The sequence below is a fragment of the Peromyscus maniculatus genome, chromosome 2, assembly GCF_049852395.1.
Source record: "Peromyscus maniculatus bairdii isolate BWxNUB_F1_BW_parent chromosome 2, HU_Pman_BW_mat_3.1, whole genome shotgun sequence".
Classification (NCBI taxonomy): Eukaryota; Metazoa; Chordata; class Mammalia; order Rodentia; family Cricetidae; genus Peromyscus; species Peromyscus maniculatus.
In genome coordinates this window covers 21,288,362-21,313,879 of record NC_134853.1, presented here as the reverse complement: position 1 = coordinate 21,313,879, position 25,518 = coordinate 21,288,362, and the positions used below count along the sequence as shown (strand labels likewise).

At 39.3% G+C, this 25,518-nt stretch overlaps 1 pseudogene; it reads left to right on the top strand.

The window, feature by feature from the left end:
* Positions 1 to 13,670: 13,670 nt before the first annotated feature.
* Positions 13,671 to 24,671, top strand: LOC102915639 (TNF receptor-associated factor 4 pseudogene; annotated as a pseudogene).
* The last annotated feature ends 847 nt before the right edge of the window (positions 24,672 to 25,518 follow it).

Sequence of the window (25,518 nt, the reverse complement as noted above, 5' to 3'; positions counted from 1 at the left end):
AGCTCCATTCCCCCCTGTGTCAAGGCTGAGTAAGGAATGGCACCATAGGGAATGGACTCGAAAAAAGTTCATGTACCCAGGATGAGTCCTGGCCCCACAAACAGATCAAGCCATACAAATGTCACCCTCATTCAGAGGGCCTAGTGTAGTCCCATGCAGGCTCCCCAGCTGCCAGTCCAAGATGATTTCTAAAAGCTTATAGTAGATCAACCAAAAGATCCAGCTTTGGGCACGAACCCAAAGGACTCTAAATCCTACTATAGAGACACCTCCTTCTCCATGTTCAATGCTGCTCAATTTATAATAGCCAAAAATTGGAAACCACCTAGATGTCCATCAAAAGATGAATGGATAAAGAAAACATTGTTCATTTATACAATGGATTATCAATCGGCTTTTTTTTTTTCAAAAAAAAAATGAAATTCACAGGTTAAGTGGACAGAGCTAGAAAAAAATGATCCTGAGTGAAGTAATCCAAACCCCAAAAGGCAAATATGGTATGTATTTGCTTATATGTGGTGTTAGCTGTTAAGTCTTCAATAAACAGGCTACAATTGTTATAGCACAGAGGTTAGGTATAGAGTAAGGATTTGGGGGAGGGAACAGTCACCAGAAGAAAAGAAAATAGAGTATATACTTATGAATGGATGTGGGGACAAGCTGGAATGGGAAGATTAAACAGAGGAGGAGGAAAGAAGGAGGGAATACTGAGATGGACAGCTAACACTAAGGACCATTTGAGGGGCCGTATGGAAACCTACTACAGAAGAAGCTTCTTAAAATGTATACATATATAAAAGAAATCTAAGTGGAGTCACCAAATAATATGGGAGACAGGGACCCAAGTAGACATTTCTGGCCACAAATGGAAGCCTCTGGGAATAGGTTGCATCTAATTGAGTTGTTGGCCAAAGGTACCCCATCAAAGCTCCAAACAGCTGAGGTGATTGCCAAGGATACTTACAAACTAATGGTAAGATACTATTTCTGAGCACAACACCTGCATAACTTACTGAATATAGAGAAGTTGAGCTGGTGTCTACCTAGAGCCTTGACCTCTACTGACTAGTGTTCATTATATTGGAAGGTTCTTTGCATACTACTAAAGGAAAAAGGTAAACACCAATCCAGCTACAAAGCCTTCTATTTATAGTACTGACATTCATGCAAGATGCACTGGTGGAACAGTAGAACCAAAGTTGTAGTAGTAACCAACCACTATTTGATTGGATTTATGACCCACTTCACGAGGTAGATGCAGCTTGAGGGGCCAAGAACATGAGACTAATTAGGCCATGGACCTGAAGGACAATCAAGTACTGTTCTGATAAAGGAAGGTAGCAACCAAATGATCCCCAATGGCATTCTGTTATACTCATGAATCGGTGTCTTCCCCAGCCACCACAGAGAAGCTTCCTCCTGCAGTAGATGAGGGGAATAAAGACAGAGACCACAATTTACAGAGAGTGAGAAAACTTAGAATCCCCAGTCCTAAATGGGATGCCTCCATCAAATCCCTTCCTTCAGGACTCAGGGAACTCTGAGGAAGAAGAGGCAGAAGGATTGTAAGAGAGAGAGGGCAGAGGACAGAGAACACCAAGGAAACAAGGTCTTCTCAACACAGCAGGAGTGATGCACATATGAACCCATGGAGTCTGTGGCTGTTTGCACAGGGCCTGCACAAGTCTAAGCCAGATGGCATCCCAGTGCTGGGAGAGGATGCAATAAGCCCCCATTGCTAACACAGAATATATCTCTTGTTGACATCTGCTTGCCTCACTGAATATACAAACCACACTTAAGGGTGGGCCCCATACCAAGCAGTATACAGATAACACAAGGTGAATTAAATAATGTTTTTGGAATTATTTTGCCTCATTATGTTTTGTCTAGGTATTTTTTTTAATGTTACAGGTCTATTGCTTATATATTATGGTTTCCAATTTTGTGTTTTTGGGGATTTCTGGATGTTTGACTTTTGTGTGTCACAGTCCCATATGTTTCTTGCGCTTTTTCTTTGTCTCTGTTTTTTTTGTTGTTGTTTCTGTTTTGTTTGTTTGTTCTTTAGTTTTTTTTGATTTTTTTATTTTGTCCTATTCTTGTTTGTTTATTTTTATTTTATGTACTTATTCAGATGCCTGTTTGTTTTCTAATGAGAGAAAGTATGTGGATTTGGGTGGATGATGTACTGAGGAGAATTTGAAAAGAGCTGGATGTGGGGAAACAATAATCAGACAAATATGTAAAAAGATCCATTTTCAATTTAAAAAACACCTGGTTCTAGCTTCCATTTTAGGACCTAGGAATGATACTATCATAGGACTTTGGAGTGTATCACTCCCTGAGATTTCCCTAACAATTTCTTTTGCCCTCTTCAACTTACTGAACTGTATTAAAGACTGGAAATAGACAAGAATATAACACATTTGTAAAGATTTTTTTCTTATTTTATGGCAATAGTATTCAAATGAGAGAAAAATTAGTTTTCCCCACATGATAGTCTGATCCTAAAAGGTAGCGTAGGTTTGACATAGATCTCTAAACAATTTCAGTAAGACTCTTTTGTGGTGGTTATACCTTGTGGAGTATATCTGTCACAAACCAAGTTAATTAATGAAAAAAGTTTGTGAATCTACAGTTTTCAATGGTTTGGAATCTGTATTGCCGATTATACATTCTGGAGTTTGCATTTTGTAAACTAAATGTATGTGGGAGCTAAACATTGAAGGACTGAAATGGGGTATTCTGATGTCACTCCTGACTGTCACATAAACATTTGTGACATTGAAACAGTAAATGCAGTTCAGGAGAGATATTTTTGTTTAAAAGCTGGAACTTCAGACTACTTAGTCTACATAAAACACCACTGGAATAAAGTTCACAGAGCTGACAATAAATATCATCTGTATGTTTTTTTATGATTTTAAATAGGTCAACATATACAACTTAACAAACTATAAGTAGTTAATGAGAGAACAGCATGTGGTCCTGATATGGTATGCTGGGTAGGAAAAAGGAAAGGGCCATTTACAGCCAGCTGCTTCCTGGACACCATTTGGGATACATGTGTATCTGTGTTAGCTTCTTCTGAAACAAATGGCATGAACAATGACTGTAACACCCTTTGTGATGTAGACAATGGGTGCTATCTGTTTCTGGAATTCCCTTCTGAGAAGTAGAATACCAAAATGTTGACATCCTCAGTAATACCTTCCATAAATGGGTCACTATGCAGTTGATAACATCACTTTGAAGTGGGCAGCAGGCACTTCTCTTGTGTATATAAACATGGAGACAGCCTGTAGTACAGGCAAAATATATTTTACAAACTTAAAAATGACCAATCTGAAGTCCAAAAGTGAAAAGAAGTACAATGTAGCTGGAGGGTTTCTCTCAAGCTCCCGCCAAGCCCCGCCAGTCCTGGAGCCCACTTATAAAATAAACACACCGACTCTTATATTATTTAAACTTCTCGGCCACTAGCTCAGACCTACCATTGTCTAGCTCTTATTCTTATATTAAGCCCATTTTTGTTTATATGTCGTCACGTGTTCCATGGCTTTACCTGTTACCTCTACATGATGCTCCCTGGACAGCAGCTGGTGTCTTCCCTCCCTGCCTTCCTGTCCTTTTCTTTTTTCTCTCTCTATTCCTGCTTATATTTCCTGCCTGGCTACTGGCCAGTCAGTGTTTTATTTATCAAACAATCATCCACAGCACTTCCCCTTTTTCTTTTTTTCTTTTTTTAAAGGAAGGTTTTAACTTTAACATAGTAAAATTACATATAACAAAACAATTATCAAGCAAGAATTATAGTTACAATACCTAGTCTATTTATAATATCTAACCTATTTGTATTTGGCAAAATTAAAGAAGATATCCTATCTATCCTATATCTGTGAGTCTAAGGTTTCATATCTAACTTATCTTTTATCATAACCAAGGAAAATTATAACTATCTCTAGTCTTCAACTACATCGAAGACCTCAGAAGGATATAATATTTCCTGAGAAATGGGATAAGGATGCAAGCAACTTTTGTGAGTCTTGCAGGGTAGACAGAGACAGCTGGCAGCCTGGGCAGTCATCCAAAGTTCTTCTATAAAGTTGGGGCATCTGTCTTCAGCCCACAGGCCTATAGTCTCTCAGTCACTTTTCTCTGTGCCCTGTAGAATGTCTGGCAGTTTCCTTTGCGAAGCAGGAACCTGGAGGACCTTTTGCTAAGCAAAGTTCAGTGCTCATCTTCCTATGGGTCCTGCATGTCCAGTCGATCAAGCAGGCCAGGCAAGAACAGTTTCTTGCCCAAATGGCTATTTTTGCCCAGAAGAAAATATGGAGTGTCTTTGATGCCCATCCTCCTCTCTGAAGTAAATTGGTGCTGCCAGGAGCAGACATGTCTTACTGTCTAGAAAGCCTAAATTTTAAAAATATTTTAAATGCCATATTCTGTAGGTCTTTGAAGTATTTGAAAATTACCTGTCTATCTGAAATATATCTATGTATACCTAGAAGACTTAACTAATATGGCTACGAGTATGATTATCATAGATGACTAATTATTAATCTATTTTTAATTAATCCATTACAATTTTAAATGAGCTGTACAAACATAATACCTTAAACAAGAGTAGAAATATACACGCAGTATAAGAAGTTAATTTTAAGTTTATATCAATAAACTAAAATCTATACCAATGTAAAACATTTCAAACAAGTTGTTGCTCTTTAAAATAGGTTCAGCAATTTACCCTTTTATCTTATCATATCTATATCATATTCCCTTTTCTTCTTTCAAAAGAGATTGCATTTATAATCAACCTGTTTTAAATAAAAATATTGGTTTTCTCTGTCCCACACCAGAGGGCTCTTCTGATTTGAGACAGAAGAATCTCTTAACCTTTTTTTTTTTTTTTTTTTTTTTTTTTTTTTTTTTTTTTTTTTTTTTTTTTTTAGCAATATGCCTGGGTTTAGAGAAGGTGTGAGGCAATTCCATCTCCAAACCCAGTTTGATATATTTGAGAATTTGGGCAAAGTTTTATTTTTTTACTACTTCCTGCTGGAGGGGGCGCTGTATCTTATGGGGACACAAAGAAAATTTTAGGATTATGGAGTAGTCCGTGAGGGTGTATTGTCTGAGCCAGTTGCCTTAAAACTGTTTTGGATATTGGCCCATCTGGGCCATGATGTCATTGGAGACCATTCAGGGGGTCTTAGTTGGTCAAACCTGATGTATCTTAATCTGGAACAAATCCATAGCCTCTGGCTTTCTTTGGAAACAAAAGCAGAGCCTCTTTTCCAAAGCAACATATCCTTACATCCAAATTTTTAAGTCAAGGTACCTTTAAAATATACATATTGGTTTAACTACACTGCCTTTACAATCAAGACATACAGGACATCCCACAGCAGCACAATATACTTGAAGACAAGAAAAGAAAATGGAAGATTTAATTGCCCCCATAACAGGATATATGCTCATAATTCCAAAGTCCCTTCCTCAGGCAGTTGCCTACAGACTAACTTCTAAACCTTCCTACTTTCTGATCTTTAACTTTGTCTATTTTCTTTCTCTTCATCTCCATTTTCTGTACAATGGCAATAACAATGTTTACTTGTTGTAAATAAATTATTAAAGCAGTATTGTAAGTTGCACTTGACAGAGCATGTCACAAGCCCTCATTCAGCCATCAGTGCAACACTCATTACTACCTTCATGAAATACAAGGAAGACATGGCTGTCCCATGTAGGAAATGAGTGAAGACTGCAAGTTTGTTGTCATGAGAACTAAATACCTCATGCCATGTTGATCATGTTCACCAAAGAAATTAGTCTCTCCTTCAGCTTTTCAGTGTTTGATGAAACACAGCAGCTGGCTTTCCCTTTTCCTCCTATACCTGTGCACACCTTATCACGTGCTCCGCATATAGGCTTAGCACAACTTGTTTCATAGACAATTTTAAGGGCAATAATGACTGACAGTGTGGTGGTATTGTATTCCCCCAAATATTGTGTACCCTAATAAACTTATCTGGGGTTGGAGACAGAACAGCCACTAGATACAAAGGCTAGAAAATGGTGACACTCACAACTTTAATCCTAGCATTCCAGAGGTAGAAATCCCTCTGGATCTCTGTGAGTTCAAGGCCACATTGGAAACAGCCAGGTGTGGTGACTCATGCCCTTAATCCCAAGAAATGAGCCTTTAATGCCAGAGAGTGATAGCAAAACCAGAAAGATATATAAGGCGTGAAGACCAGAAACTAGAAGCATTTGGCTGGATAAGCTTTTAGGCTTTGAGCAGCACAGTACAGTAACTGCTAAACTTAGAGAACTGCACAGCAGCCTGATGTGAACTGAACTTGAGTCTGAGTGGATGGGCAGGTCTTGGCTTAATGGCAACGCTGATCAGATATTGTTATGGACAGGATAATTTTGTGATCTAGTCCATACCCACCTTTCTAAATTCTGCTCCTGAGTAGTCCCAAATCTTAGAATAGGAAGGAATCTCAACAATATAAGGACTTCAGAGACTAAGTCAAACTTTATTTTTTTAACTTATAAGAATTGATCTCCAGAAGGTGAAGCCACTTGTCAAGTTAGTAACATAATTGCACCATACAACACAGTTGTCTTTCTTCTACATAGTGAAACTATTTATTATTCCTGCAGAATAAAAATTATAGAGCCACCTACTGTTCTTCCTCCTCATCCTGCCTCCCTTCTCTTCTTCTCTGTGTCTTGATGATGTTGACAGTCCTAGAGGTCTAATCCAGGACTCACACATGTTAGGCGAGTACTCTACCATTGAGCATATCATGCACCTGAGGTGATAGAATTCAAATCTGACAATATATATTTTCTTCTAGAGAATTCGTTATAATGAATTCACTTCTTTTATCAGACAGGTAGTAATAACAATGTATGATTTCCATATTTAATTTTAAAATCCATGTTCAAAAAGTACCTGCTTGTAGCAGTTGAGGTTAATGTAATAGATCTTATGTTATACAATCATTGGGATGTGTCAAATTATACCACCTACAAAGCTGGTTTTGAGACTGCTTTGTGGGAGGTGAGGGTAGAGAATGGGAGGTGAGGGGTAGAGAATGGGAGGTGGGAGTGGAGGGCATAAGGTGAAGTAAACAGAAAGAAATCATAATGCATGCTTCTCTGCCAGATTCCATTGCCACTTAATGTTTTCAAAACTCATGTGATGGGTTAGGAAAATCATACTTTCCAGTAGTGATTCTCTCATGCAGCTTTTATTGCTGCCTGTCCTGTTGTGCACTGCAGAATGCTTTAGTCATAGATGATTAACACCCCAAAATGGCAGAGACTCCAGAACAAGGCTGTGGTCACTGGAACTTATAGTGGGAGATGGCCTTCAGTTGCTAATATGAGATCATTAATTTCCACTATTCTAAATTGTGCCTGTAGGTCTAGGCCTACTGTGTGTCTCAATGGTAAATAGCTAGCATTTTGCAAATATTTGACCCATGATGTCCCCTTCACAATACTGAAGAATGTTCCTTTTATTTGAGCTGAAGAGTGCAGTTCCACACAAATGGTAGATTCTTTGATATTTGTTGGTTAATTCAAAGAGTGAATGATTTTTCTTAAATATTTGAGGTTGCAGTGATAAATAAGTATCTGAAAAGTGCCTTCATCCATTAGTGATAATGCAAGACTTATTTGGTCTGAAAAGGTTTTGCAATGCCCATGATTATCTTCAGCACCACCCTGTGAATAGTGTGAATGAAAAAGTAAAGTGGGATAGGGAGGAGAGGACTCTGTTTAACATTGCTCCATTACTATCTCTTTGATAATGTAATTGGCTAGAAAATTAAATACATTGAGTAGGACCAAGACTATTAAAGCACACATTGATATTTGCATTTTAAATTTTGGCATTGAATATGTAATATAACAATTACCTAATACTGGTGCTGCTGAGCACATTTCATCCTTTGACATACTTCCCTGGGAGAATGTGTGAATAGCGGCATTGAAACAGGATCTAACCATCAGATTTAGGCTGACCTCCAACTGGCAATTATCCTTCCTCAGCCTGCCAAGTGTTATGATTATAGGTGTGTACTACCAAGTCTGGCTTCTGGGAAAGGTTTTTTAATACAGAAGCATGAAGAACATTAAATTATGGTGCATGTGAAGGAATCTTTGTCCTAATGTTGACTCCATAATTTTAATGACAATTTACCTAACCTGTTTTTTAAATTTCTTTGTTTGCATAGTAAGGGATTTGATTAAATCAACTTTTAATCTCATTTCTAGCTGTAGAACATGGATTTTAAGTGCAGCATTTCCTCAACATTACTTCAATAATGATAGAGTTAAATTTGATATAATTCTTAAATTTAAGTAAGTATACAAAGAGCACTCAAATTTAAGATTCCTAGCTTCTGGATCTAAGTGCATGCTCTGGCCTTTTGGTGAGATGATTGATACATTCTTGTCCTAAGCCTCATGTTAGGATTCTGTCCATCACAAAAACTGCAAGTGTATTGGGGTGGATGTAGGCGCTGTGATGAGCTGTGACTGCAGAGCGGGCCATCCTACTCCTACCATCGTTCAAACCTCTATTGTAATATCCCAGTCACTGTGCTCTTCTGTATTAATACAGCTGTGGTTGAAGTGTCCTGGGGCTCAGTTCACTCACATAGGCTAAAGGGATGTTCTATGCTTGGTGCCTCCTTAGGTGGCATCCTCTCTCTTGACAAAAGTTATAGCAAGAGTAAGCTAGTTTTTCTCCACCTGGTTCAGTTAAAGAATGATATAAACAAATGCTGGAATATTGGTTAAATTATTATGGCCACTCCACATAGTTAAAAGGAGATTTATTAAATGGCATAACTTACAAATGAAGGAATAGGTAAGTTGAGGGTTCTGGGAAAGATGCAACAGTAGTCCAGCAATATTCTCTGGAGAACTCTCCTCCATGCATCTCTATCATCTGGGCTCCCAGCAGCAAGAGAGCACAGCACGTCCAGATCTCGGGTCTTCAGGCCCTCCCTTGGCCCCGCCTTGTGGGCGTGATAGTTACCAAAACCTCAATGGGGGTTGGAACTTCCAGATCAAAGCTGGAATGGCTACCCACTACACCCCCCCCCCCTTTTTGTCTAAATAAGAAGGTTCTAACTTAATACAAGACTATATACAAAGGAATGGTTATCAAATATTGTCCAAGAGTAATGAGGGATAATGACCTAGATAAGATGGAACTACAATTAATGTGAACAATGTCAAGCAAGAAACACATACTAAAATCCAGAGAAGTATAGAGCATAGGTAAATGGTATGTTACAAAGATCATTCCAAAGGGTGTCCTATCCTAAAGAACCTGAATCTAATACTTAATATGTTCTATCTAAGATATTATATATAAGTATATATATAAGTATACATAAATATATATTATATATAAGTATACATCAATATATATTATATATAAGTATATATATACACTAAGTTGCAACTATAACTGCTAATCTTCAATCCCATCAAAGACCTGAGAAGGAATATAATGGTACCTGAGAAATGCAAGCAACTTTCGGGAATCATGCAAGAGTAGACCGAGACAGCTGGCAGCCTGGACAGTCACCTAATGTTTCTCAGCTTTGTTGGTGCATTCAAATTGGCTACAGGCCTAGAGTATTTGACAGACCATTTTCAGAAGCAGGAATTCTGAAAGACCATCTTACCCTGTCTTGGCAGAATACAGTGGTCGCTTTCCTCGTGCCCCACTTGTCCAGAAAGGACAGCATTGCATTCGTACTGTCAACAGTCGAGGCAAGGGCAGTTCTTTGCCCAGTAGGCCCTTTTGTGCCAAGAAGACAAACTTCCAAATGTAAATGTCTTAGAAGCCCAGCATTTGCTTGGGATCAAATTGGTGTTGCCAGGAGCAATCGTGCCTCACGTCAACAGAATTCTAAGTTATTTAAATGCCATATTCTCTAGGTCTATGAAGTGTTTGAAGATTACCTGTCCATCTGACCTATGTATCTGTAAATCTGGATAACCTAACTAACGTAACTATAGAGATGACAAGCATAGGTGACTATAAATCTATAAGTCTTATCTACTGAAATAACCTAAGGACTAAGGTTTCATGTAAACAAGGTTAACAGTCTATAAGCAAATGTATGGTAAGGAACGATGACTTCAAAATTGTGACAATACACAAGATATTTTTAACAGAGGTAGGAATGTATAGTGCGATATGCAATATGACAATAATCTTAAATATATATCAATATACCATATATCCTAAACAGAAGTAGAACATACATAAAGTATGACAGATATAAATTTACATTTGCATCAATACACAAATATTTCAAATAAGAGTAGAAATATATGTTCCTTATAACAAATATAGTTCTGTATTTGTATCAATATACAAATTATCTTAAAGAGGAATATAAAAATAGTTACATTTGTATCAACATATAAGAATCCATAACAGTGCAAATTATCTAAGGCTGCTATTTTACTAAATTTGTTTACTAGTATATACAATAATCTACCAAAATATCTTATACCTATCCATTCCATTTCTTCTTTTCTCTTATTTTTTTTTTCAATTAGGAGAATACTGGGGCTAATATTTTCTTCCACCCCCAACTCTATAACCATCATCCATAACCCTGAGAATTATGAAACCTAAGGGAGAAGGGACGTTGTTTTCTTATAATTGCTTCCTGCAGTTTAGGGGGTGATGGCATCTCTGTTGGGTACTGTGAGAAAGCTCAGATAGTTAAATCTCAGTTAGACTAACTATAGGTTCTGCAGCAAGTCTTAGAGTAATGAGTAAGATTGTCTGAAATTCTGGCAAGAAGTGTAGTATGATGATGATTACCATGGTATCATTCTGGATTGGGTAGAGTTGTTGTTGGGGCCCCATCTTCCTTCTGGAATCTAGAAACAGAATCACTTTTGCCTAACACTATTGGTTACTATGAGGTCAACCGAGATTTGATATGGAGAGTCACAAATATGAGGGTAAAAAGGTATGGTGTATTATTACAAAGTTTTTACAAGGACTTTTTTGTTTTTCAAGATATGTGCTCTCCATATGATCCTCAGTAGTTTTTTAATCAGAAAAGAAGTAACTTAAAAATATTCCAAAATATGTTGTAATTCAAGATGGTGGAGACAAGCAGACACAGGTAGGCCTGTGGCAGGAGCCCGTGGAGGTAGATGGGCCCAGCGGCGGTGGTCGCCAACAGGGACATTCAGGCCTGGCAGCAGCCGGCGACACATTTAGGCCCGGCGGCGGCCCACAGAGATGGACAGGCCCTGCGGCGAAGATAAGTAGACGGAGGTGGACAGGCCCGGCGGCGGTGGCTGACAAAGACATTCAGGCCCGGCGGCGGTCCACAGAAGTATACAGGCCATGTGATGGAGACAGGCGGACGCAGGTCGGTGACTCGCGGAGGTGGAAGGGCCCGGTGGCGGCGGCCAACAGGGACATACAGGACCAGCGGCAGCTGGCAGAGACATACAGGCCCGGTGGCGGTCCGCAGAGGTAGATGGGCCCCGGCAGCAGTGACAAGCAGAGGTAGGTAGGCCCACAGCGGCAGCCGGCAGAGATGTGTGGGCCCTTTGGCGGCCCGCAGAGGTAGACAGACCCAGCGGCAGCTGATGGGGACATACAGGCCGGGGGGACATACAGGCCGGGGGGACATACAGGCCGGGCAGCGAAGACAAGCGGACTCAGGTGGGCCTGTGGTGGTGGCGCAGGGGTGGACAGGCCCGGGGACGGAGAGGGGCGGACACAGCTTGGAACAGGGATGCCCCTAGCCCCAACACCTGGGGAAGAGGCTATCTCCGTGGGTCGGAACCAGGGCGAGTCTGGGCAACCCAGGGCCCAACTGCTGATCCTGTGAAACCCAACAACTTGGAGGTGTTGGTGAGACTACCCTGCTCAGCTGAAACCCATCTGGGAGAGGATTCAGATGCCTACAGTTTGAAGTCTGAAGAAACAAGATCAGCTGAGGAGTTGACAAATGAACAAAACGTGACCTGGGAACACAGAAGAAGGCGCTACCCAGCCACTAAACCAGATCACCAGAATCATAAGTATATAATTCACCGACTGAAATCAGCTGTCCCTGAAGAAACAGCTCAATAGCACCAATTTAACCAAGAACCCCTACTAAACCAAGACTAAAAATTAGACAAGAGAGGCACTCTCAGACACAGACACCACCTGCACCGCACAGAGGAAAAGATGAGTAGACACCAGTGCAAAAATACAGGCAAAAACATAAAGACCTATATGGCAACATCAGAACCTAGTGATTCTACACCTGCAAGACCTAAACATACCATGACAGAAGAAACAGAAGAAATCAACCCTAAAAATGACTTTAAGAAGATGATAGAGGCCCTTAAAGAAGAAATAAAACATTCCCTCAATGAGGAAATAAAAACTTTCCTTAAAGAGGAAATGAAAACTTTCCTTAAAGAGGAAATGAAAAACTCTCTTAAAGAGGAAGTAAAAACTTCCCTTAAAGAGGAAATGAAAAACTCCCTTAAAGAAATGGAAGAAAAAAACGAACAAAAAATGGGAAGAAATCAAATCAAACCAAGAAAAAACAATTAAACAGATGAAAGAAACATTCCAAGATCTGAAAAATGAATTTGAGACTATAAAGAAAACACATGCTGAGGGAATGCTGGAAATAGAAATCCTGACAAAACGAACAGGAACTACAGAAACAAGCATAACCAACCGATTGCAAGAGATGGAACAGAGAATCTCTGACACTGAAGACACAATAGAGAAAATAGATTTGTCAGTCAAAGAAAACACTAAAGACAAAAAAGTCATAACACAAAACGTCCAGGAAATTTGGGACACCATGAAAAGACCAAACCTAAGAATAATAGGGATAGAAGAAGGAGAAGAATACCAACTCAAAGGCACAGAAAATATATTCAACAAAATCATAGAAGAAAATTTTCCTAACCTAAAGAAAGAAATACCTATGAAGATACAAGAAGCTTACAGAACACCGAATAGGCTGGATCCAAAAAAAAAGTCCCCTCGCCACATAATAATCAAAACACTAAACACACAGAACAAAGAAAAAATATTAAGAGCCGCAAAGGAAAAAGACCAAGTAACAGATAAAGGTAAACCCATCAGAATAACACCAGACTACTCAATAGAGACTATGAAAGCTAGAAGATCATGGACAAATCTCATGCAGACACTAAGAGACCACGGATGCCAACCCAGACTATTATACCCAGCAAAACTCTCAATTACCATAGGCGGAGTAAACAAAATATTCCAGGATAAAACCAGATTTAATCAATACCTGTCCACAAACCCAGCCCTACAGAAAGCACTAGAAGGGAAAATTCAACCCAAAGAAGCTAAACACATCCAAGAAAAATCAAGCAATAGATAATCCCACACCAACATACACCACGGAAGGACAACACAACACAACCACAAAAAATAACAGGAATTAACAATCACTGGTCATTAATATCCATCAATATCAATGGTCTCAACTCACCTATAAAAAGACATAGGCTAACAGAATGGATAAGAAAACAGAACCCATATCCTAGGGAGTTAATGTAAGAAAACAGATACTTAATCTGTTAGCTTGTGCAGTGCAGTGAAGAAGGGCGGGATGGTAGATAACGTTCTCCGGGGTATCTACCTGTTTGGAACCGGTCAGGTGTTCTGCCCTTTTCACTTCACTTGCTATTTTTAGTTCCTTGTTTAGGCTGAAGTATTGTTATGTGGAATTGAGTGGGACTTTTGAGGCCTTTCTTCCAGAAAACAAGGACTTGGTTGTCAGGCCTATATTAGGCCTAAACCTTGGTGCCATGTAGTTGTACTTAAATCATTTCAATGGAAAGTGTCTTAGTGATTGGAACTTCTAGTGCAGTTTGGAGTTCTTCCATTTGAAAAATGTGATATTTGCATGGGATTGTTTGAATCTTGTTTTCTAGTTCCTCCCCATCACCACCCTCATAGTCTGAAGGTAGATTTTTCTCTTGATAAAGGAATAAAAAAAGTGAACATCTTGTTTGTAAATAGGTATCTAGTAACTAGTGGTAAACTTGAAATGGTAGAATTCTTTAAAGCCTAATTCTAGGTACCCTTAAGGAAATGTATCTTAATTATTTTTGAACCTGTATTCACCTTGTTTTTTTCAAATATCTTAAGTTATATTTTCTTTTTCAGAGCTGCTTCTTATTTGGGGCTATTTTTTTTTTAATTGAGGCGTAATTCATAAAAGGGCATATTGTTTTGATGAGACTTTTTACAACTGTGGCTGGTTGTCTTTCTTTAGTCTTCCAAGAAGGGCCATTTTACTTTTTTAGAGTTACTTTTTAAAGTCATGAGGTCAACAATTTGGACTACTATGCATGTAAGTGCTAATGCAAATTAAAGCCCAAGTTGACCTCCAGCAGCAGTTCATTCTATATTGACAGTGAGAGAACACTTTGCCCGTTAGGATACTGTTACTCGTGGACTGAAATGCTGAAGAAACCCCTCCCCCTATTTTTTTTTTTTTTGCAAAAATCAAGGTATATTCTAGGGTTTCCTGGTTGACCTCAACAGATAAACTGAGATGATAGTCTTAGTTCAGAAATAATCTGAATGTAGATTTATAGTCTACGCGTACAGCTGGCTAAGTGAGATCGCTTTCACAGTTCTGCATGTATCCCATCGGCTCCCCATTAGTCACTGAACTCTTAAACCTGGTATTGTAACATTATCACAATGTTTTGCACCAATTTTATAAACTTTACAGTGAAATATGTGTTCCTTTTCTGAGGCAAACCAAAGGTATATTTCTCAAGGTTCTGCTATCAGCAGCGTTGATGGAGGATTTTTTATACATTTGTAATAGATAGAAATAAACCAGAAAAAAAGAAGAAAAAAAAAGTGGTGGAGGAAAAGGTGAACACTGCAAGAATACTCAAAAGGGCTGAGAGTTGCAAACACCAAGAATGGCTTTGCATAGTAAATGGAATAGAACAGCTCTGAACTATAGCTTACTTTTCCTGGTTTGGTCTGACAGAATGATTGAATGCTTTTGTATAAAAATCAGAGCCTTAAAAACAAGGATTTGGTGAGATTGTAAAATGGTGTGCCACTTTGGCAAAACAGTTTGGTGGTTGGTCAAAATGCAAAACATTGTTACTCTGTTACTCAACAATTCTACCCTTAGGAATATATCCTCAAACTACTGAAAATGTGCACCTATGAAACATGTACATGAAGGTTTACAGCAGTGTGTTGCTAATAGTAAAAAAATTAAAACAACTCAAATAGCTATCAAATACTGGAGAGAAATAAAATGTGGCTTATTCATACAATAGAATATTATTAAGACATAAAAATGAATGAGAAACTGACAGATTAAATGACTTTGGTGAACCTTCATAATTTCATTTGTAGATCTTTCTATTTCTAATTTATAAATACATTTGGGGTTATAAATTATAAATGTTTTGCTTCCTGTCAACATTGTATACTTCTATTTGATGATTTCTGTGTCAAACATTATATGGAAACGTTTCCAAGTATTTTCTGTATTAACTGTGAATGAATAGAACAAAATAAATTGCCTGTGATGGAAAAAAAATATTCCATGTAAAAATTCTTTTGCTGTATTTATTCCAAAGGGTTTCTTGATTATTTTTTCTGTTTTACTGTTAATGATTGAAAGTAGGATACAGCACGCTCTAGGCAAGCATTCTTTCTGCTCCTGACTCACATCTCTAGCCCTTGATTTTTTGAAACAGGGTTTTAGTAGCTCACATTAGATTTTAACTCATGATTCTCTTGCATCTCAAGTGCTAAGATTGTAAGGACACCCCAGCTTTTTTGTCAAAGCCAGGGAGTTATGGTTTTAAGCCCCCTTAAAGAAGTTCTAAGATGTGGATTCATACCATATGAATTATTGAGGGCAGGTTCGCAGGGGATAGAGAAGGGACTAGAGATGCAAAACAGGGGACATTAGAGTGGCCCTTGTCACGGGAGGCCAGTCTCTTCTTCAGAAGCATAACCTCTCAGCCTCTCAGCACTGCTCAGAGGCTGATAGCTGTGTTTTCAGTCATCCACATATCTATTGTTCAGCAGGGTTAGCAATAGAAGTAGTCTTGGGCTCTCCAAATCAAGGCAAAGGAAAAGGGAGAAAGAAATATGTTAGAAACAAACCACTTCAAAGCAGGGCCATGTACATATCAAAGATAGCAGCCCAGAGTTCAGATGCAGCACTGACCATTTTTCCTCTATGAGATTATTATGGCAGCCTCTCTTCCTTCAGAAAATGTCCACCTGTAGCCCTAGAGCACCTACAGTACAAACCACAAAGCAGGAGTGTGGTGCTGACAGTGAGGTACCGCATTCTCATCCCCTTGAGATACCTCTCATACTTGTCAGACAACTGGTGTCTGTAATAACATTTTCTTGTAATGTGATCTGCTTTTTTATTTTGATTTTACAGGGATTTATTATTTAGAGATTGCCATGAGTCTCAGAGACACTGAACTTTGGTCCTTTAAATGGTATAGAGATTGTGATAGACTATGGAGACTTTAAAAGTTGGACTAAATACATATGCATTATGATATGGCTATAAGCCTATGGAGGCAGGGAGTTGAATGTGGTGATTTGAATGAGAATGGTCCCATAGACTTATATATCTGAATACTTAGTCATCAGAGATTGGTACTATTTGAGAGGATTAGGAGGTGTGGCCTTGTGATCTTGTTGGAGGAAGTGTGTCAATGAGGGTAGTCTTTGAGGTTTCAAAAGCTGATGCCAGGCTCAGTCTCTCCCTCACTATCTGCCTTCAGATGAGGATGGAGCTCTTAACTACTTTTCCAGCAACATGCCCACCTGCCTGACGCCATGCTCTCTGCCATGGAGATAATAGACTAAACCTGAAATTATGAGCAACTCCCCAGTTAAATACCTTTTCTTTTAAGAGTTGCCTTGGTTGTGGTGTCTCTTCACAGCAATAGAACAGTGACTAAGACAAGCTAAGGCCTTATTTTCAAATATATCCATGTTTTAACACATGAATTTAGGGGAGACAAGAACATTTAGTCTCTATCACCAAGGACCATAGAGTGGTAGATTCATAAAAGTGTTTTCCTACCATCATATTATTGTCTATTTAGCACTGAGTGACCAGTCTTATTATTTCTAAATGTACACATTTACTTGAAAATTAATGTGACCATAAAATCTGGAAGCAAAGGTGTAGTAGACAAGAAAGTGGACACCATAGATGGCCATGTTCTAATATACAGAACCTGTGACTGCTGCCTAACATGCAAAAGGAAATGTGTAGATGTGATTATGTTAGGGATTTTAAGGTGGAGAGATTCCTTTGGATTATTGCACTGGCTCTATATGATCACAATGGCCCTGTGACAGGAAAACAAGAGGGTCTTGGTCAGAGATAGGAGGTGACTATGGAAATAAGCTGGAGTAATGAGCTTTAAGTTTAAGAAAAGATCATGAGCTGCAGAGTGGGTATCTCTAGATACTAGGGCAGTACATTAGTTTGAATAAGAATTCTCCCCATAGGCTTTTTTTTTTTTTTTTTAATATTTGCTCTCCAGCTGATGGAACTGTTTGAGAAGGATTAGGGAGTATAGCTTTGTTGGAAGAGGTTTGTCATTAAGGAAGAGATTGAAGTTTCAAAGGACTGAAGCCATCCCTAGTATGTTCTTGGCTTCCTGCTTGCAGATCAAACTGTGATCTTTTGTTTCTGCTCAGTTGTTTCTGCTGCCATGCCTTTGCTCTGCCATCACAGACTCTAACCCCCTGGAACCATAAGCCCAATCAAACACTTTCTTTTATAAGTTGCCTTGACCATGATGTTTTGTCATAGCAATAGAAACCCTAACTGATACAGACAAGCAAAGAGCAAATTTTTCTTCAGAGCTACCAGAAGGAACATGGCTTTGGTGAGAGCTTGATATTAGTCTTAATGGCCCATTTTGATCTGCAGTACTATAAAGTAATAATTTTCCATTGAAAAGTCATCTGGTTGATAACTAGAATTTCAAGTATGGTACATTTTGTAAAATACATCCTTTCTCTAGAATCCAAGTAGGAAAGTGAATTAATAGTATAGAAACTTACAGATAGTTGTATATAAGCATGGAGAGTACTTACTTACTTTTATAACATGTTGTATATAAACATGTATATAAACATGTTGTATATAAGCATGGAAAGTACTTACTTACTTTTATAATGAGAATAATAAATGGCTTTCAGAAGTATTGAAAGACCTTGATTACCACACAAAAATTAATGCATCTCAGACATAACTGTTTTGGTCAGAGGACAGACATCTTCATTTTCCAGGCAGATTGGCTATTGAATAATTAGTAACTTAACTACTGGAATACTATGGGATTCTTGCAGGACATTGATGAACTTGGAACTAGTTTCTTATTAATTGGTTATTTTGCTGATTGGCCATTAAAAATCTTCAAAATAATAAGTAAAACAATAAGCCGGGTGGTGGTGGCGCACGCCTTTAATCCCAGCACTCGGGAGGCAGAGCCAGGCGGATCTCTGTGAGTTCGAGGCCAGCCTGGGCTACCAAGTGAGCTCCAGGAAAGGCACAAAGCTACGCAGAGAAACCCTGTCTCGAAAAACCAAAAAAAAAAAAAAAAAAAAAAAAGTAAAACAATAGTAAATGCTGGCAGTTTCATATTTCTTAAAACCAGAAAAGAGATTTTAAAAATATAAATAATATGTGATGGTAGCACACTCTTATATACACCTGAGATTCTGGCAAACACATCCTAAGTACTTGGGAGGCTAAGGCAGGGCAATCTTAAAATTGAGGCTACCTTATACTACATAGCATGTCCATGTCTTAGAAAATCAAACACAAATCAAAACATGTTATAACATGTAGCCATGTAATGCTAACCTAACATTTACTGAGATAAACTATGTGAGGAAATTGAAGCTTGGAGATATGATGTCATAGAACATCATCATAGACATAGCTGATGTGGATTCAAGAACCCAGAATTCATTTCTTAAGTTCTATCTATGTTAATTAATTTCCAAGAAATATAAAATCAAAGGGTAGATCTGATATCTTATAGTTTGCTTACACTGCCATGGGGAGACAATGAGGTACAATGTTATGCATGTTATGCATAGTTACTGTGCAGTATCAGACATTTCTAGGGCCATATGGCTTATGGCTTACTCTTCCTTTTCCATAGAGACTGCCTTGAGATGCTTTTTCCTTTCCTTTCCTTTCCTTTCCTTTCCTTTCCTTTCCTTTCCTTTCCTTTCCTTTCCTTTCCTTTCCTTTCCTTTCCTTTCCTTTCCTTTCCTTTTCTTTTCTTTTCTTTTCTTTTCTTTTCTTTTCTTTTCTTTTCTTTTCTTTTCTTTTCTTTTCTTTTCTTTTCTTTTGTAGCTTTAATACACTTCCTGGTTGCACCTTTAAGTCTAGAGGCAGGCCTCTGCTGTTGGGTGAAAATAATACTGAATAAAAGATGAGTGTGATTGTAGAGAGGTGGAACTGACCTGGGAAGGAGGGTCAAGCCTTGGAGATCAGCAGAGTTTGAAATTTACGGAGACTGTAGGGGCAGAGGAGACTAGGAGACAAGACAAGTAGTTAGGACAAGAAAAGTCAGGAACTCAGGAAATGGAAAACAATAAATAATGTATCACTTTCTAACAAGAGGTTTGGCATTGGCCTATCATCCTCATAGTCAAAATGGTACCTAAGGGACTATTAATGAGGGAGCCAATAGGATGGAATGTCTAAGAAGCAGACTTTGGTTCTTGTGGGGCGTTTACTCACCAACCCCACAGCTCCCCAGAGTTTTCTTGAGTGTGAGCAGCAGGAAATATTAGATAGAAAGATTCGTTGCGGAGAATATTGCGGAGATAAACAGATAGAAAATAAAGGATAGCCTCGAGAAGGCCTGGAACCTTTTCCAACGGGCCCCAACTGTCTCTGCCCCAGGGTATTTATAGAGACACCAAAGGGTGGAGCAAAAGACCTCCCCCCCAGCACAGCCAAGAGCAGACCATCTCAGACCCTGCACTCAGGCCCTTGGTCCTAATCATCCTCTCTATGCAGACTTGCTGGGTAAAGCCATGAGGGATCTGAAAATGGACTCCCACAGGCTCTTAACTTCTACATTTTTAAGTCCTGTGGGATAGGTTTATTTGTTCATCATATTTTATTACCAAGACCTAACCAGATCTGGGAAACTTCAAAACTTCATAGCCCACATATAGCAGACACAAAGTGTTTAAAAATGAATTCTGAGATATTTATTTATTCCTTTGTTCAACAGTTCTTTGTTCAGCTACTGAGTTTCCCACTGAGGATCTTAATATCTTGGTAATGTGTTCAGGTTGAGTGAGTGGGATGGAAAGGCAGAAGTGACAATGAGAAAGGGCACAGGTATTATCAGGACATACTGGAAACTATCACCAGTAGAAAAATACTCACCCTCATTCCTTCTGAGCACTCCCCTGACCCTGCTTTAGTATCCTTGTAACTGCTAAAGTTTTTGAATGGATGGATGTGGTTAGTTGATTCTCTTTTTCTGAAAATTTGTAAAGGTCTTAAAAAATCAGCTCTGTCTCTTTTCAAACATGTTTTCTGACATGATCATAGTTATTTCATGGGATTAATTTTCTGCTATGTTGATAATTTTGAACTTGCCAAAATTTATTCTTCAGTGTTGAGTTCTGAAGTTCCCCACTCTCCTTTCCCTGCTTCACACAGACTAACCAGCAAATTAACCAACCAACCATATCATCCTTCCACGTTTTGCTTTTACTAAGAGGAGATTCTGACAATTCTGTTGATTAGAAATATCATTCAACATTGCTGTGAACTCTGGGAGAGTTGCACTTTTCATATGCTTTGGCTGTGTTCCACCATCTTCTGGTAAAATGAGGCATTACAATCCAATGTCTAAGTAGTGGATGGATCTCTTTTCTTTAGCAGGTTGATATAATTAGAATGAAAAGAATACCCAGATTATTTCATAATAAGTGTATTAAAACCATTTTATAATCATATTATTAGTGTTATAAATCATGTTTATATTTCCTAATAGGATAAAACAAGTTTCTTCTGAATCCTAATGTCATCTTTCAGCACTGTCTACTATGCACTTGGATTTTGTCTTTTTTTATTATGTGCCCTGAGAGCTCTTATCTTATTATTTATACTTTCACCCTTTTCCACATCTCCTGGCTTGTGTGATGTATCTTACTATGATCTTTGTCAGTCTTTAAAAATGTCTGTCAACAAATCCTCTTTTCCATGATGTGTAAGGGGTACTGATACTTATACTTGAGGGCTTCATATATGTGTGTGACATAATATCAAAAACAGAGATCATGCTCTGGCAAAATCTAGTCATCTTCTTACCCTAATACATATAATACCAGTGTGTAGTAACCACAAGGGAAAGCATGGTGGATCTGCTCAGTCATAGTGGTAGGAGTTCATGGTTAGGGACTGTTCCAGTTACAGTGGAACAGGAAACAGCCAGGCTAGACTCTGGAAGACCACCCCAAGTCATCTGTAGATAATACCTCCTAAAGAGTCCAAAGCCTCCAATATTATCACCTAGAGCTGGGGATTAGACATTCAGAACATTAGCCCATGTGAAACATTTCAGATTCAAACCCTAGCAGAAATTATTTCACATCCAAGTTATTGTATATGAATTGAATAAAATACTTAATATCTTACCTTAAAACTGGCTTCATAAATCATTATCTTCCTTGTTCTGTTTTCCCTGGCCTTAGTTTTAGAAAACGCCTTTCAATATTTCATGAAATGGTGCTTTTAGTATTAGTTACTAAATTTGTTTGAAAAAATAAAAATAAAATAAAATAAAAAATAAAAATAAAATAATTTTTTGAAAAAAATATTATATATAATTGTTCCAGTGATGCAAAGTTGTCATATTCCTTATTATATTAATTTGGGAAAGTATTTTATTTCTTTCTCGGAAATAATTACTTAAGTGATTAGATACACAAGTCTTTATTTGCTTGTTTATTAGTTTTTCAAACATAAATGTTTTAAGGTATGCTATATATTTGACTTAAATAGCATATGAATACAGGAAAATATAAGAGAGAGAAAAGGGCTAGAAGGTAAGACTAGCATACAAAATAAAAATTAAAAATCAAATCGTCAATATCAATGTGATGAAGTTAAATGTCCTGTTTGAGTCTCAGTTTTCTAATAATTAATTTAAAGAAAATAAGCATGTGCATGGCACGCAAACTCTAATTGGTCTTAATAATAAAAACCTGGAGTCAGATATAGGGGTAAATGCTGAAAGATCAGCGAGGCATTGCAGCCAGCCACTAGTTCTTTTCTCTATAAAATCCTCAGCTAAAAAGAGATGAGCTCCTCTTTCCACCCTGCCTTATCACTTCCTCTCTCCATCCAGCCACATCACTTCCTGTCTATCTGTACACACCTACAGACCTCTATGGTTAACTAATGGCTAGCTGCTCCTTCTGATTTTCAGGCAAGCGTTATTTGTTAGAGCACAAATAAAGTATCACCCCATTTCCTCTTTTTTGTCTAAAATTAAAAAAGGTTATAACTAATATAAGAAAACTATATACAATAAGTATAATAACTAGATACAATATATACAGTCAATAAATAAATCAACAATGTATAGTCCACTTGCATTTGACAAATTCAGAGAAAATACTCCATTATCTATCCTATCTTGGTGAATCTAAAGGGTTGTACCTAATTCACCTTCTATCCTAATTTGCATTATCAAAATTATCTTTCAATGTCTCTCAACCATGTATACTTTATTAAGGATTTTTTTTATTCATTTTACAAACCAACCACAGATCCCTTTTTCATCCCTCCTTCCACTTGCTCCCAGCCTTCCCCCCAACCCACCCACCCCATCCTTTCCTTTGTAAAGGTAAGGTCTCTCATAGGATTCAGCAAAGCCTGCTACATTCAATTGAAGCAAGTCCAAGCCCCTCCCCACTGTATCAAGGCCGTGCAAGGTGTCCCACCACAGGTAATGGGCTCCAAAAAGCCAGCTCACGCATCGGGGATAAATCCTGATCCCACTGCCAGGGGTCACAACTGTCTTATGCAGAGGGCCTAGTGAGGTCCCATGCAGACTCTAAAGTTCATGAGCTCCCACTAGCTTGGTTCAGTTGTCTCTGTAGGTTTCCTCATTATGATCTTGGCGTCCCTAGCTCATAGAATCCCTCTTCCCTCTCTTAAACTGGATTCCTGGAGCTCGAGAGATCCACTTTACGCCTCTTTAGTGAGCTTCGTGAACGGAGCTGGAGCGAGGTGTGGGCTGTGGGGCTGCCGCTGTGCCCATGCCTGCTGCCAGCCCACCACGCCCGGCTTCGACTAGAAGTTCCTGGAAAAGCCCAAGCCGCGGCTGCTGTGCCCACTGTACAGGAAGCCCATGCATGAGCCTGTGCAGGTGTCTGCTTGTGGCCACCACTTCTGCGACACCTGCCTGCAGGAGTTCCTCAGGGAAGGAGCCACAGATGCCCCGAGGACTAGCTCCCTCTGGACTATACCAAGATCCTCCCAGACCCGGAGCTGGAGGTCCAGGTGTTAAGCTTGCCCAGTGTTTGGAGGTGTTAGGCTGCATTCACAATGAGGAGGGCTGCCACTGGAGTGGGCCACTTTGCCATCTACAGGACCACTTGGACACTTGCAGCTTCAATGCAATCCCCTCTGCCTGCCCACTTGCAGCAAGACTGTCCTAAGCGCCACCTCAAGTGTGAATTCTGTGGCTGTGACTTTAGTGGAGATGCCTACCAGAGTTATGAGGGCATGTGCCCCCAAAGAGAGTGTGTACCGTGAGAAGTGTGATGCCCATATGATGAGACTGTTGGTCAGCATGTCACTTCTTAGTACCCAAGAACATTCAGCCTTGTGCCTACTATACCAAGGAGTTTGTTTTTGACATCATCCAGAGCCATCAGTACCAGTGCCCACAGCTGCCTGTTCCCTGCCCCAACTAATGTGGCGTGGGCACTGTGGGTCGTGAGAACCTGCCCAGCCATCTGAAGGATAGCTGCAGCACTGCCTTGGTGCTCTGCCCTTTCAAAGAGTCTGGCTGCAAGCACAGGGTGAGATGCCCCTTTCTCCGCCCCTTTTAGCCTTTGAAGTCCTAGACAAGAGTATCCGTTTGCTGGCACAGCTGAGGCCTTCATGGCTCCTGCTAGCTAACTCCTGCTTCTTCCCAACACCCTCTGCCATCACCCTGTGGAATTAGATGCCTGCTACCCTTACCTGCTTCTTCTCTCCCCTGGACCTTCCTCTTTTGGTAACTTTTTCTTTCCCCCCATGGCCCTGAGTTTTGCCAACAGTACCCTAAGCTGGCAATGGCACGTCACGTGGAGGAAAGTGTAAAGGCACATCTGGCTAAAATGTGTGTCCTGGTGAGCTAGCAACGGCAAGCTCAGAGAGAGCTGGAGGAGCTATCCACAGACAGTGATGGAGTGCTCATCTGGAAGATTGGCAGCTATGGGCAGCATCTCCAAGAGGCCGAGGCCTACCTAACCTGCAGTGTTTCAACCCAGCTTTCTATATGCATAAGTACAGTTACAAGCTGCATTCTTCAATGGCAGTGGTGGGGGCACACATCTCTCAGTCTACATTCCTGTGTTACCAGGCATCTTTGACAAGCTCATTGAGTGTCCCTTTGGCCATCATGTCACCTTCTCCCTGTCAGATCAGAGTGACCCAGGTCTGGTAAAGCCATAGCACGTTATTGAGACCTTCCACCCTGATCCAAACTGGAAGAACTTCCAAAAGCTTGGCTAACTCAGTTGGTAGAGCATGAGACTCTTAATCTCAGGGTCCTGGGTTCGTGCCTCATGTTGGGTGCAAATTGTAACTGGAAGTTCCAGTCCGCAGCAGCTTATAAAATAATCAGTCAGAGGCTTAATATTAACTGTTTACAAACTGTTTGGTCTATAGCTCAATAATAACATCTTAAATTAACCTATTTCTATTAATATATCTATCTCACGTGTCTTTACCTGTATACTATCGCATCTTGCTTCTCTGGTTGTGTTGCAGCGTCTCCTGACTCCACCTTTTTTCCCCCTGTAACTTTGCTTGGATTTCTCGCCTGGCTCTAACCTGTCTTGCCATAGGCCAAACAGCTTCTTTTTTAACCAGTGGTAGCAACACATTCACAGCATACAGAAAGACCATCCCACAGCATGTGCATTCCTTAACATCTGCAGAGAATGAAAACAAATTAGTTCTAATTAGTTGCAATAGATAGCTTCATACCTCTCAAGCACATTCCAAAGTAGTTTCTTGCTGTGACTTTTTTGTTTTCAGGTCACAGTGGTGATTCTAGGCTGTAGTCATAACCAGTCCCTGAAGGAAGGTTGCCCACAGAGCCATCTTGGGACACAGTCCTGTGCTTTAGTCATCAGGGGAAGGGAGCAGCAAGTGCATTGCA